Source organism: Mustelus asterias, unplaced genomic scaffold (genome assembly GCF_964213995.1).
Source record: "Mustelus asterias unplaced genomic scaffold, sMusAst1.hap1.1 HAP1_SCAFFOLD_1945, whole genome shotgun sequence".
Classification (NCBI taxonomy): Eukaryota; Metazoa; Chordata; class Chondrichthyes; order Carcharhiniformes; family Triakidae; genus Mustelus; species Mustelus asterias.
Window position 1 is genome coordinate 32,501 of NW_027591890.1, and position 13,542 is coordinate 46,042.

A 13,542-nucleotide genomic window follows, 5' to 3' on the forward strand; every position below is an offset into this window, starting at 1 on the left:
GGTAGCACAGTGGGTTAGCACTGCTGCCTCACAGCGCCAGGGACCCGGGTTCGATTCCCGGCTCGGGTCACTGTCTGTGTGGAGTCTGCACGTTCTCCCCGTGTCTGCGTGGGTTTCCCTCCGGGTGCTCCGGTTTCCTCCCACAGTCCAAGGATGTGTAGGTTAGGTGGATTGGCCGTGCTAAATTGCCCCTTAGTGACCGAGAGATTAGGAGGGTAAATATATGGGGTTACAGGGATAGGGCCCGGGTGGGATTGGGGTCGGTGCAGACTCGATGGACCCAATGGCCTGCTTCTGCACTGCAGGGATTCAATGATTCTTTGCAGAGAAACCCATAGAATCCCTACAGTGCAGAAGAAGGCCATTGTGCACTGATCACAATCCCACCCCAGGCTCTATCCCCACAACCCCACACAATTTACCCCACTGATCCATCTAACCTTACACATCCCGGTACACACTAAGGGGCAATTTTAGCACGGCCAATCAACCTAACCCGCACATCTTCAGGCTGTGGGAGGAAACTGGAGGACCCGGAGGAAACCCACGCAGACACGGGGAGAACGTGCAGACTCCGCACAGACAGTGACCCGAGGCCGGGAATCGAACCCGGGTCCCTGGAGCTATGAGGCAGCAGTGATAACCACCGTGCTGCCCACGTGGCAGAGTGGTTAGAGGGTGATGAATTTGTGGAACTCGCTGCCCCGTAATCTTGTCTACAAGATTATGAGGGGCATGGACGGAGTGGATAGTCAGAAGCTTTTTCCCCAGGGTGGAAGAGTCAATTACTAGGGGGGCACAGGTTTAAGGTGCGAGGGGCAAGGTTTAAAGGAGATGTACGAGGCAGATTTTTTTTACACAGAGGGTGGTGGGTGCCTGGAACTCGCTGCCGGGGGAGGTAGTGGAAGCAGATACGGTAGTGAGTTTTAAGGGGCGTCTTGACAAATACCTGAATAGGATGGGAATTTGGTCCCCGGAAGGGTAGAGGGTTTTAGTTAAGTCGGGCTTGGAGGGCCGAAGGGCCTGTTCCTGTGCTGTAATTTTCTTTGTAGCGCAGTGGAGTCTGAATTGTTGAATGGTTTCAAGGAGATAGATATATTCCTGATAAAAAAAGGGGAGGGATATGGGGAACAGGTGGGGAGGTGGATTTGAGACCAGGGAGAGATCGACAATGATCATGACTGAATGGCGGAGCAGGGTGGACGGGCTGAATTAGCTGACTTCTGCCCCTAATTCCGATATTCCTAAAAGCTTCAGTAAGATGTCTCCCTTTACAGCAGTATTCAGGAAGGATTGGGTTTAAAGTTTATTTATTAGTGTCACAAGTAGACTTACATTCACACCGCAATGAAGTTACTGTGAGAATCCCCCAGTCGCCACACTCCTGTTCGGGTTACACTGAGGGAGAATTTAGCACGGCCAATCCACCCTAACCAGCACGTCTTTCGGACTGTGGGAGGAAACCAGAGCGCCCGGAGGAAACCCACGCAGACACGGGGAGAACGTGCAGACTCCGCACCCGAGGCCGGGAATCGAACCCGGGTCCCTGGGAAGCAGCAGTGCTAACCCCCACTGTGCCACGGTGGGGAGGAGCGGGCAGCGAGCGAGAGAGGCAGAGGGGTTTAGGGGCCCGGGATCCCAGAGCTTGGGGGCTCAGGCCACAAACAATGGGGACGATTTGTCCCCGTCCTTTCAGGCAAGCAAGCCTGCCAGCCAGCCCGGCCAACGCACGACACCCGTGCCACATTGCACCATCCCACTTCTCAATCAGCCCATTCCTTGGAGGTATAAGGTTGCTGACCGGTGGCTCTTTGGCAACAAGAGATTGGGGAGGGGGGTGGTGGGGAGGTGGGGTCGGTTGGGGGGGCGATAAATGTGTTTGGGCCCTTCCGAGTAGAAATAAAATCAAGGTCAGGACAGGCGCCATCTCGGTTTGCTGTCGCCCCCGTATCGTTAGGATAAGAAGGGTTCAATATGAGTCAATCTTTCCAAGGCTCTGGGATTTTTGTTACTTGCAAAAGTGCACCATATTGCACACCCAGCACATATACAGATCTGCAGACGGGCCTTGGTGAGTTATCAGCGCCCACGCTGTGTCTCTTCAGCATCACGCACTTCAACGGAAAAGGAGCGGGAAGGAGGACATTTTGTCTTTGAAACAAAAGGAGTCCCGAGAGAGAAATTTCTCCTCCCCTTCCCTCCCTCCGCCAACATTAACACAGCGAGGGACGCCCCGCTCTCCCCCTCAACAAATTGAGGCCCAGGCTTAGCCAACGGCCTGTTGTACCTTCCAAATGATGGAGCCACTCGCCTCTCTCTCTCTCGATCTCGCTTGCCCTCTTCCTCAAACCTCATCTGATTTGATTTATTATTGTATACATGTATTGGGATACAGTGAAAAGTATTGTTTCTTGTGCGCTATACAGATAAAGCATACCGTTCATAGAGAAGGAAAGGAGAGAGTGCAGAATGTAGTGTTACAGTCATAGCTAGGGTGTAGAGAAAGATCAACTTAGCGCGAGGTAGGTCCATTCAAAGGTCTGACAGCAGCAGGGAAGAAGCTGTTCTTGAGTCGGTTGGTGCGTGACCTCAGACTTTTGTATCTTTTTCCCAATGGAAGAAGGTGGAAGAGAGAATGTTAAATATGTGGGGGTAGGGCCTGGGTGGGATTGTGGTCGGTGCAGACTCGAGGGGCCGAATGGCCTCCTTCTGCACTGTAGGGTTTCTATGTTTCTAATGTCTGGGGTGTGTGGGGTCCTTAATTATGCTGGCTGCTTTGTCGAGGCAGCGGGAAGTCGACAGAGTCAATGGATGGGAGGCTGGTTTGCATGGTGGATTGGGCTACATTCACGACCCTTTGTAGTTCCTTGCGGTCTTGGGCAGAGCAGGAGCCCCATACCAAGCTGTGATACAACCAGAAAGAATGCTTTCTATGGGGCATCTGTAAAAGTTGGAGAGAGTCATAGCTGACATGCCAAATTTCCTTAGTCTTCTGAGAGGCGTTGGTGGGGCTTTCTTAACTATAGTATCGGCATGGGGGGACCAGGACAGGTTGTTGGTGATCTGGACACCTAAAAACTTGAAGCTCTCGACCATTTCTACTTCATCCCCGTTGATGTAGACAGGGGCATGTTCTCCTTTACGCTTCCTGAAGTCGATGACAATCTCCTTCGTTTTGTTGACATTGAGGGAGAGATTATTGTTGCCTCACCAGTTCACCAGATTCTCTATCTCATTCCTGTACTCTGTCTCGTCACTGTTTGAGATCCAACCCACTGCGGTGGTGTCGTCAGCAAACTTGAAAATTGAGTTGGAGGGGAATTTGTCCACACAGCTGCTATTCCAGCCCGTTTTGGGAGGGCAGCAAGGGCTTGGCATGGATTTTCCGGTGAGCCTCTCCAGAGACACTGTCACACACTCTGGAGAATCTCGAGGTGGGGAAGGCAAGGAGTAGGCTTAGCACGGCCAATGCATCCTAAACAGCGCGTCTTCAGACACGAAGGGGCAATTTAGCAAGGCCAATCCACCCAACCTGCACATCTTTGTACACTAAGGGGCAATTTAGCACGGCCAATCCACCTAACCTGCACATCTTTGGACACTAAGGGGCAATTTAGCACGGCCAATCCACCTAACCCGCACATCTTTGGACTGTGGGAGGAAACCGGAGCGCCCGGAGGAAACCCACGCAGACACGGGGAGAACGTGCAGACAGTGACCCGAGGCTGGGAATCGAACCCCGGGTCCCTGGCGCTGTGAGGGTGTGATGGTAACCACTGTGCCACCCTGCGATTTAAAGTGATTTATTTTGCACCCAGCGAGTGGTTTGGGGTCTTCCTGGAAGTGTGATGGGGTGGTAGTTTCAATAGAGGCGTACGAGGGGGCATTGGATGATTATTTGAATAGAAATAATGTGCAGGGGATGCGGTGGGGGGGGGGAATGGCACTGAGTCACGATGCTCATTTGGAGAGCCGGGGCAGACGCGACGGGCCCAAATGGCCTCCCTCCTCCTGCGCCCGTAAGGATGCTGCGATTCAGCCTGGAGGAACGGCCGTCACCCCACGACGGACAACAGGTCGCGGTCGCTACCTCGCAGCTCAGGTGGTGAAAGCTCCTGGTTTGGCAAGACATGCGACGTGCCGAGTTCCCCGCCCACAGCCCCACTGTCTCTGTGCATCAAAAACAAGTTCAAAGGAAAACCACACAGAGAAAAAAAATCCCAGCCCCGTGTGACAGCACAGAGGACAAAGCCCAACTTTCTGATCTTGGAGGAAGTGGTGTTGATTCTCACTCCCTTCACCGCCTCGGAACATTTCAGATCCGAAACAGCCTCGTTTTTTTTTCTGCAAAGAACGTCCTGTGACGTTAATAAAAATATATATATCTCGCAACTTATCGCAACCTGAGGAAGTCCCGAAACATTTAGAAAGTGAAATACTTGCCCAAGTACACTCACTGTTGCAACGTGGAAGGTCTTTCTTCTGTCACAGCAGCCCTCCTGAGCTGGTAGGTACCAGGAAAGTGCTGTTCTTCCCCATGAGATGTGAGCCCGGAGTTGGGGTGGAATGGAGAGAGGGGGGGGGGGGGGGGGTCGATGTGCGCAAGCTTCCACAAACGGCAATGCAATTTCTGACCAGTGGACGTTGGTGGAAGGATGAATGTTGGCCCCAGGACATTGGGGCAAGAACCCCGGCGGGGAGGAGGGGCTGAATGGTCTCCTCCTGTTCCTACAATTCATCGCATCCACCAAGGAGAGAAGACTGAAGGTGGGAGAGGAAACACACTCTCCAACCGGGAGCAGGGAGGCGGGCGGAATTCGCCACGCAAGTTGGCACCGAGCTGGTACAATGCCAACTTGTTGATCCTCCATAGAGTCCCTACAGTGCAGAAGGAGGCCATTCGGTCCATCAAACCTGCACCGACAACAACCCCACCCAGGCCCTATCCCCATAACTCCATGTATTTACCCAGCTAATAGCCCTGACACTAATTGAGAATTTAGCATGGCCAATCCACCTAACCTGCACATCTTTGGACACTAAGGGGCAATATAGCACGGCCAATCCACCTAACCCGCACCTCTTTGGACACTAAGGGGCAATTTAGCACGGCCAATCCACCTAACCCGCACCTCTTTGGACACTAAGGGGCAATTTAGCACGGCCAATCCACCTAACCCGCACCTCTTTGGACACTAAGGGGCAATTTAGCATGGCCAATTCACCTAACCCGCACCTCTTTGGACACTAAGGGGCAATTTAGCACGGCCAATCCACCTAACCCGCACCTCTTTGGACACTAAGGGGCAATTTAGCACGGCCAATCCACCTAACCTGCACATCTTTGGACACTAAGGGGCAATTTAGCACGGCCAATCCACCTAACCCGCACCTCTTTGGACACTAAGGGGCAATTTAGCATGACCAATCCACCTAACCTACACATCTTTGGACACTAAGGGGCAATTTAGCATGGCCAATCCACCTAACCCGCACTGAGAGGCAATTTAGCATGGCCAATCCACCCAACCCACACTGAGAGGCAATTTAGCACGGCCAATCCACCTAACCCGCACATCTTTGGACACTAAGGGGCAATTTAGCACGGTCAATCAGCCTAACCTGCACCTCTGCACTGTGGAGGAAACCAGAGCACCCGGAGGAAAGCTATGCAGATACATGGAGAACGTGCAAACTCCACACAGACAGTGACTCAAGGCCGGAATTGAACCCGGGTTCCGGGCGCCGAGAGTTGTCCATGACCGAGTGGTGCAGACTGGCACTTTCCAAAGCCCGCGACTGTGTGTCGAGGCTGTTGCCAGGATTGGCGGGACTGTCCTCGGAGAGATTGGTTCGACTGGGTCTGGGACCCGAGCTATGACTGTAACACTACATTCTGCACAGTCTCCTTTCCTTCTCAATGTACAGTATGTTTTGTCCGTGCAGCGGGCAAGAAACAATACTTTTCATTTATACTAATACATGTGACAATAATAAATCAAATCTAAGTACTCTATGAACGGTATGCTTTGTCTGTATAGCGCGCAAGAAACAATACTTTTCACTGTATCCCGATACATGTGGCAATAAACCAAATCATTAAAGAAAGAGAGGTGATCTGATCGAAACATATAAAATTCTAACAAGGCTGGACAGAGTAGATGCAGGGAGGTAGTTTTCCCTGGTTGGGGGAATCTAGAACCAGGCGGAATAGTCGGCGGATACGGGGTAGACCATTTAGGACTGAGATGAGGAAAGATTTCTTCACTCGGACGGTGCTGAACCTGTGGCATTCTCTATCACAGAAAGCTGAGGAGGCCAACTGGGCAGCACAGTGGGGTTAGCACTGCTGCCTCACAGCGCCAGGGACCCGGGTTCGATTCCCGGCTCGGGTCACTGTCGGTGTGGAGTCTGCACGTTCTCCCCCCCGTGTCTGCGTGGGTTTCCTCTGGGTGCTCCGGTTTTATTCCCACACTCCAAAGATGTGCAGGTTTGGGGGGTTGGCTATGCTAGATTGCCCCTTAGTGTCGGGGGGATTAGCAGGTTGCAAACGTGGGGTTACGGAGACAGGGCCTGGGTGGGATTGTGGTCGGTGCATGCTCGATGGGCCGAATGGCCTTCTCCTGCACTGTAGGATTCTATGATTCTATCTTTGGACACTAAGGAGCAATTTAGCATGGCCAATCCCCCTAACCTGCACATCTTTGGACTGTGGAAGGAAACCAGAGCACCCGGAGGACCCCCAGGCAGACACGGGGTGGGGGTGGCGGGGGGGGGGTAGAATGTGCAAACTCCACACAGACAGTGACCCGAGGCCGGAATCGTACTTTAAGATATTTTGCGAATGTAGAATAATTTTTGCAACAGGAAAAAAAATCTAGCTGGTGGAACACACATCAAGAGTGGAGATATTGAACAAGGTAGCTCTTAAACAGTACAATACACTTACCAGTTTAGATTCTTGGCGGAGGATTATTGCCAATAATCCAGTCTCTATACTCAGATGCAGCACGCAATTTAAGTGCCTTGTTCTTGCCGGTTAAGGCATTGTCCATCAACCTGTCAAGAGAACCAACAGATCAGGGCTTAGCCCATTTTATTCCATCTTTCCATTTTGTATTTTAACATCCAGGCAAGCTGCGCGCCCCAGAGAAATGTCCTCAATGCAGAAAGCTCAAACTGGATTAGTCGCGTAATCCACTGCCAACCTCCCAGCTCCAAAGCATTAGCGGGTCTACCACAGGGCGCAGGAATGGAAAAGCCCCACAGTACTGAGTATAAAACGTGACCACAGCTGCAACTCCCTCAGCACCGACCCTCCCACAGTGCGGCGCTCCCTCAGCACTGACCCTCCCACAGTGCGGCGCTCCCTCAGCACTGACCCTCCCACAGTGCGGCGCTCCCTCAGCACTGACCCTCCCACAGTGTGGCGCTCCCTCAGCACTGACCCTCACACAGTGTGGCGCTCCCTCAGCACTGACCCTCCCACAGTGTGGCGCTCCCTCAGCACTGACCCTCCCACAGTGCGGCGCTCCCTCAGCTCTGACCCTCCCACAGTGCGGCGCTCCCTCAGCACTGACCCACCCACAGTGCGGCACTCCCTCGGCATTGACTCTCCCACAGTGCGGCACTCCCTCAACACTGACCCTCCCACAGTGCGGCGCTCCCTCAGCACTGACCCGCCCACAGTGTGGCGCCCCCTCAGCACTGACCCTCCCACAGTGCGGCGCTCCCTCAGCACTGACCCTCCCACAGTGCGGCGCTCCTTCAGCACTGACCCTCCCAGTGCGGCGCTCCCTCAGCACTGACCCTCCCAAAGTGCGGCGCTCCCTCAGCACTGACCCACCCACAGTGTGGCACTCCCTCAGCTCTGACCCTCCCACAGTGCGGCGCTCCCTCAGCACTGACCCACCCACAGTGTGGCGCCCCCTCAGCACTGACCCACCCACAGTGCGGCGCTCCCTCAGCACTGACCCTCCCACAGTGCGGCGCTCCTTCAGCACTGACCCTCCCAGTGCGGCGCTCCCTCAGCACTGACCCTCCCAAAGTGCGGCGCTCCCTCAGCACTGACCCTCCCACAGTGCGGCGCTCCCTCAGCTCTGACCCTCCCACAGTGCGGCGCTCCCTCAGCACTGACCCACCCACAGTGCGGCACTCCCTCGGCATTGACTCTCCCACAGTGCGGCACTCCCTCAACACTGACCCTCCCACAGTGCGGCGCTCCCTCAGCACTGACCCGCCCACAGTGTGGCGCCCCCTCAGCACTGACCCTCCCACAGTGCGGCGCTCCCTCAGCACTGACCCTCCCACAGTGCGGCGCTCCCTCGGCACCGACCCGCCCGCAGTGCGGCACTCCCTCAGCACTGACCCTCCCACAGTGCGGCGCTCCCTCAGCACTGACCCACCCACAGTGTGGCACTCCCTCAGCACTAATCCTCGCACAGTGCTGCGCTCCCTCAGCACTAACCCTCCCACAGTGCGGCGCTCCCTTGGCACTGACCCTCCCACAGTGCGGCGCTCCCTCAGCACTGACCCTCCCAAAGTGCGGTGCTCCCTCAGAACAGACCCTCCCACAGTGCGGCGCTCCCTCAGCACCGATCCTCCCAGAGTGCGGCACTCCCTCAGCACTAACCCTCCCAAAGTGTGGCTCTCCCTCAGCACTGACCCTCCCACAGTGCGGCACTCCCTCAGCACTGACTGTCCCACAGTGCGGTGCTCCCTCAGCACTGACCCTCCCAAAGTGTGGCTCTCCCTCAGCACTGACCTTCCCACAGTGCGGCACTCCCTCAGCACTGACTGTCCCACAGTGCGGCGTTCCCTGATCACTGAACCTCCCAGTGTGGCACTCCCTCAGCACTGACCCTCCCGCAGTGCGACGCTCCCCCAGCACCGACTCTCCCAAAGTTTAGCTCTCCCTCAGCACTGACCCAAAGCGCGGCGCTCCCTCGGCACTCACCCTCCCACAGTGCGGCACTCCCTCAGCACTGACTGTCCCACAGTGCGGCGTTCCCTGATCACTGAACCTCCCAGTGTGGCGCTCCCTCAGCACTGACCCTCCCAAAGTGAGGCTCTCCCTCAGCACTGACCCTCCCACAGTGCGGCACTCCCTCAGCACTGACTGTCCCACAGTGTGGCGCTCCCTCAGCACTGACACTGACCCTTCTGCACTCAAAACCTGAGCGCACAATCAATTGACTCGAGGGGCGTGTGCGCTAACACTGGGCTACAGTGGATACCAGGTGATGTCTCTTACCACGAGAGCCATTAACATCTGGAAAGAATTGTTTGCACCTTACACACCTGTACGTCCAAACAAATCAGGAGAAAGAAGCAAGGAGGAGGCCGAAAAACACATTAAAAATAGGAAGATAAAACTGAAGGTGCAAGGGGGTTCAATCCGCACCTGATAAATCCCGGTTTGGGTCCCAAAGGGGGCTTTTCACCGGATTTCTGTTCTCCACCGTTCCCAGTCTGACAAGGGATCTGACCCAGTGTAGGGCCTGGGTGGGATTGGGATCGGTGCAGACTCGATGGACCAAATGACCTCCTTCTGCACTGTCGGGATTCTATGAATCACCTTTCATAGGAATGTGGGAGCACGTGGGAACGGTAGCAATAATAGATTATCATTTGAATGGGTGCAAATTGAGAGAGGAGGATACTCAGCAAGACCTCGGTGCCCTCATGCATCAGTCGCTGAAAGTAAGTTCAACTTTATTTATTAGTGTCACAAGTCAGCTTACATTCACACTGCAATGAAGTTACTGTGAAAATCCCCTAGTCGCCACACTCCTGTTTGGGTTACACTGAGGGAGAATTTATCACAGCCAATCCACCTAAACAGTCTGGGTGGGTGGCACAGTGGGTTAGCACTGCTGCCTCACAGTGCTAGGGACCAGGGTTCGATTCCTGGCCTGGGTCACTGTCTGTGCGGAGTTTGCACATTCTCCCCGTGTCTGCGTGGGTTTCCTCCGGGTGCTCCGGTTTCCTCCCACAGTTCGAAAGACGTGCTGGTTAGGGTGGATTGGCCGTGCTAAATTCTCCCTCAGTGTTACCCAAACAGGAGTGTGGCGACTAGGGGATTTTCACAGTAACTTCATTGCAGTGTTAATGTAAATCTACTGTGACACTAATAGATAAACTTTAAAACTTAAAGCCTTTTAGACCGTGGGAGGAAACCGGAGCACCCGGAGGAAACCCACGCAGACACGGGGAGAATGTGCAAACTCCACACAGACAGTGACCCGAGCGGGGAATCGAACCCGGGTCCCTGGGGCTGTGAGGCAGCAGTGCTAACCACTATGCCGCCCAGTAAGTAAGCGCGCAGGTACAGCAGGCAGTAAAGAAGGCAGATGGTATGTTGGCCTTCATAGCGAGAGGATTTGAGGGATGGGGATGTTTTGCTGCAATTGTACAGGGCGTTGGTGAGGCCACACCTGGAGTATTGTGCGCAGTTTTGGTGTCCTTATCTGAGGAAGGATGTCCTTGCTATAGAGGCAGCGCAGCTGATTCCTGGGATGGCAGGTCTGTCATATGAGGAGAGACTGAGTCGGTGAGGATTATATTCACTGGGGTTTAGAAGAGTGAGAGGGGATCTCATTGAAACTTATAAAATTCTAACAGGGTAGATTCAGAAAGAATGTTCCCGATGGTGGGGGGAGTCCAGAACGAGGGGGTCAGAGTTTGAGGATAAGGGGTAAACCTTTTAGGACTGAGGTGAGGGGAAATTTCTTCACCCAGAGGGTGGTGAATGTGTGGAATTCACTCCCACAGAAAGTAGTTGAGGCCAAAACGTTGTGTGATTTGGAGAAGAAATTAAATATAGCTCTCGGGGCTGAAGGGATCGAGGGAAATGGGGGGGGCGAGGGGAAGAAGGGGATCAGGATATTGAATTTGATGATCAGCCATGATGGTAATGAATGATGAGGCAGTCTGGAAGGGCCGAATGGCCTCCTCCTGCTTCTAGTTTTGATGTTTCTATGTTTTATTTACTTATTATCACAAGTCGGCTTACATTAACACTGCAATGAAGTTACTGTGAAATTTCCCTAGTTGCCCCACACTCCGGTGCCTGTTCGGGTTACACTGAGGGAGAATTTAGCACGGCCAATCCACCCTAACCAGCACGTCTTTCGGACTGTGGGAGGAAACCGGAGCACCCGGAGGAAACCCACGCAGACACGGGGAGAACGTGCAGACTCTGCACAGACAGTGACCCCGAGCCGGGAATCGAACCCGGGTCCCTGGCGCTGTGAGGTAGCAGTGCTAACCCACTGTGCCACCATGCCACCCCTCTGATCGATACCATTCTGCCACCCTCCATCTCACACTCTTGGTGCTGCGCTCTCACTCATTCGGACTGCGTTGGCTCGCTTACTTACTTTCTCTCTCTCTCTCGTTCTGTCTCTCTCGCTCGGACAATCTGCAAAAACAAATGCACAAACATCAGTCGGCCATTTTAGGATCTTTCCCCACGGTGGCCTATTCCACGGTGGCCATTTTATGTTGCCTCAACACTTAGGGACATTTATGACAGAAGCTGCTTCCTCAGTAACGTTCCATTCGTACTTTGAACGTGACATCTACGGAGACACCGAGCACACAAACAGGGAGGGAATCGTTCCCTTCAGGACGGACGTGAACTTGAGAGAGAGCACATCAAAGATTCATGAGAGTGGATTCAGCTTTGGAGGGACTCCAGTGACGTGGAATGATTGGAGAAGCCATGGGATTGCTTTCCTCGAAGAGGAAACAGTGGAGAGAGACAGGAGCTCTGATAGACAAGTTCCAAGAGAGGACGGGGTCGAGAGAGTGTACACAGGGAAAAACTGTTCCCGTCAACAGAGAAAAAGACGTGTGTCTCCCTCTTTAGGGACATCATCGCATCAAAAGCAGCTCAGAGAAGGTTCTGATACCTAATATGGACATCTTTGGACACTAAGGGGCAACTTAGCATGACCAATCCACCTAACCTACACATCTTTGGACACTAAGGGGCAACTTAGCATGACCAATCCACCTAACCTACACATCTTTGGACACTAAGGGGCAACTTAGCATGGCCAATCCACATAACCTGCACATCTTATACAGTAAGTGGGGGATAAACATATCGGAAAGGTTGGACCATGAGGCCTAGGAGGCTATTCGGCCCACAAAGCCTGCTCTGACATTCAATGACATCAGGACTGACCCGATGTAACAATCCTCAAGTCCTGCTTCCCTGCCATAGCCCACGATTAAAAAAGAAATCTCAGCTTTGACACGCTGGAAGTGCATCTGCTGGAAGAGCTTGGGGAAGGGAGAGGCGACCACACGGAAATATGGAAGATCCTCGGGCGGTCTAGAATCATAGAATCCCTACAGAAAGAGGTCATTTGGCTTACCGACCACAATCCCACCCAGCCATGACCCCATAACCTCATGCATTTACCCTAACTAGTGCCCCTTGACACTAAGGGGCAATTTAGCATGGCCAATCCACCTAACCTGCACATTTTGGGCATAAAGGGCAATTTAGCATGGCCAATCCACCTAACCAGCACGTCTTTGGACACTAAGGGGGCAACTTAGCACGGCCAATCTACCTAACCTGTGCATCTCAGCAGTCCGTTCGGCCCATCACGTCCACCCGGGGACAGTAGGAAGAGGCTTCCATCTTGGCTGAATCTTTGGAATCTGTCGACGGGAGTTGGGGGCGGGGGGTGACAAATATCGATCGTGAAGGGGTCTTGAATGCCAAATCATTGAGGCGGGAGGGGGGTAATGAGGGCTAGCAGAGTGGAGTTGGCCACTGTGGCCAAGGGCGGCCATGTTTTGATGGAATGTAGCAGGGGGCTAGAAGGGCAGAATGGCCACCCCAACTGCAAATTCCCCACACTATTTCATGTTAAATTTTGCTCAACGTTGTTTTATATTAATTTTTCACCTCTTACCTGTGCTTTTCATGGACTTCAGGTTGTCAGGCCAATATATAATGTTAAAAATATAATTTTTAAAAAATCTGTCCCAATCTGTCTGGGGAGGGTTCGGGAAGAAGGTTTGAGGCGAGTTGATGTTGTTTTTTTTGTTCAAAGGTCTCAGCTTGTTGATCCTCGCCTTCCCTCCCCCCTCTCCCTTCGACTGAGGAGAGGCCGTCACCGAACCTGCCGGCCGCCCGCCTAGGTCCCGCCTCCCGGTGCCCGCGCCTCGCCATTGGCTGCGCGGCCGGGCCTCCAAGTCCATCCCGTTCCTCCCATTGGGTGAAGCCGCTGTCACTCTCGGTCGCCCCGCCCCCCGCATGTCCCGCCCCTTGACCGCCACGCCATTGGCCAGGCGTGCAGGCGTCCTGGTCCAGCTCCCTGCTCCGATTGGGTGAGGCCGCTGTCACTCTGGATCACCCCGCCCCCTCTCCACGTCTCGCCCCTTGACGGCCTCACTATTGGCCAGGCGTGTGCCGGGCTCCAGGCCCATTCCGCTCCTTCCATTGGGTGAAGGCGCTGTCACTCTATATCACCCCGCCCCCCTCCCCATGACCCCTTGGCCGCCACACCATTGGCCGCG

At 54.0% G+C, this 13,542-nt stretch overlaps 1 long non-coding RNA gene across 1 annotated transcript; it reads right to left on the minus strand.

Moving 5' to 3' along the window:
* Positions 1 to 6,936: 6,936 nt before the first annotated feature.
* Positions 6,937 to 13,127, minus strand: LOC144489033 (uncharacterized). The gene is made up of 3 exons (XR_013496820.1): positions 12,936 to 13,127; positions 11,382 to 11,422; positions 6,937 to 7,059 (listed from the first exon to the last, which is right to left on the minus strand). It is a non-coding gene; the product is annotated as an uncharacterized LOC144489033 (long non-coding RNA).
* Between the last annotated feature and the right edge of the window lie 415 nt (positions 13,128 to 13,542).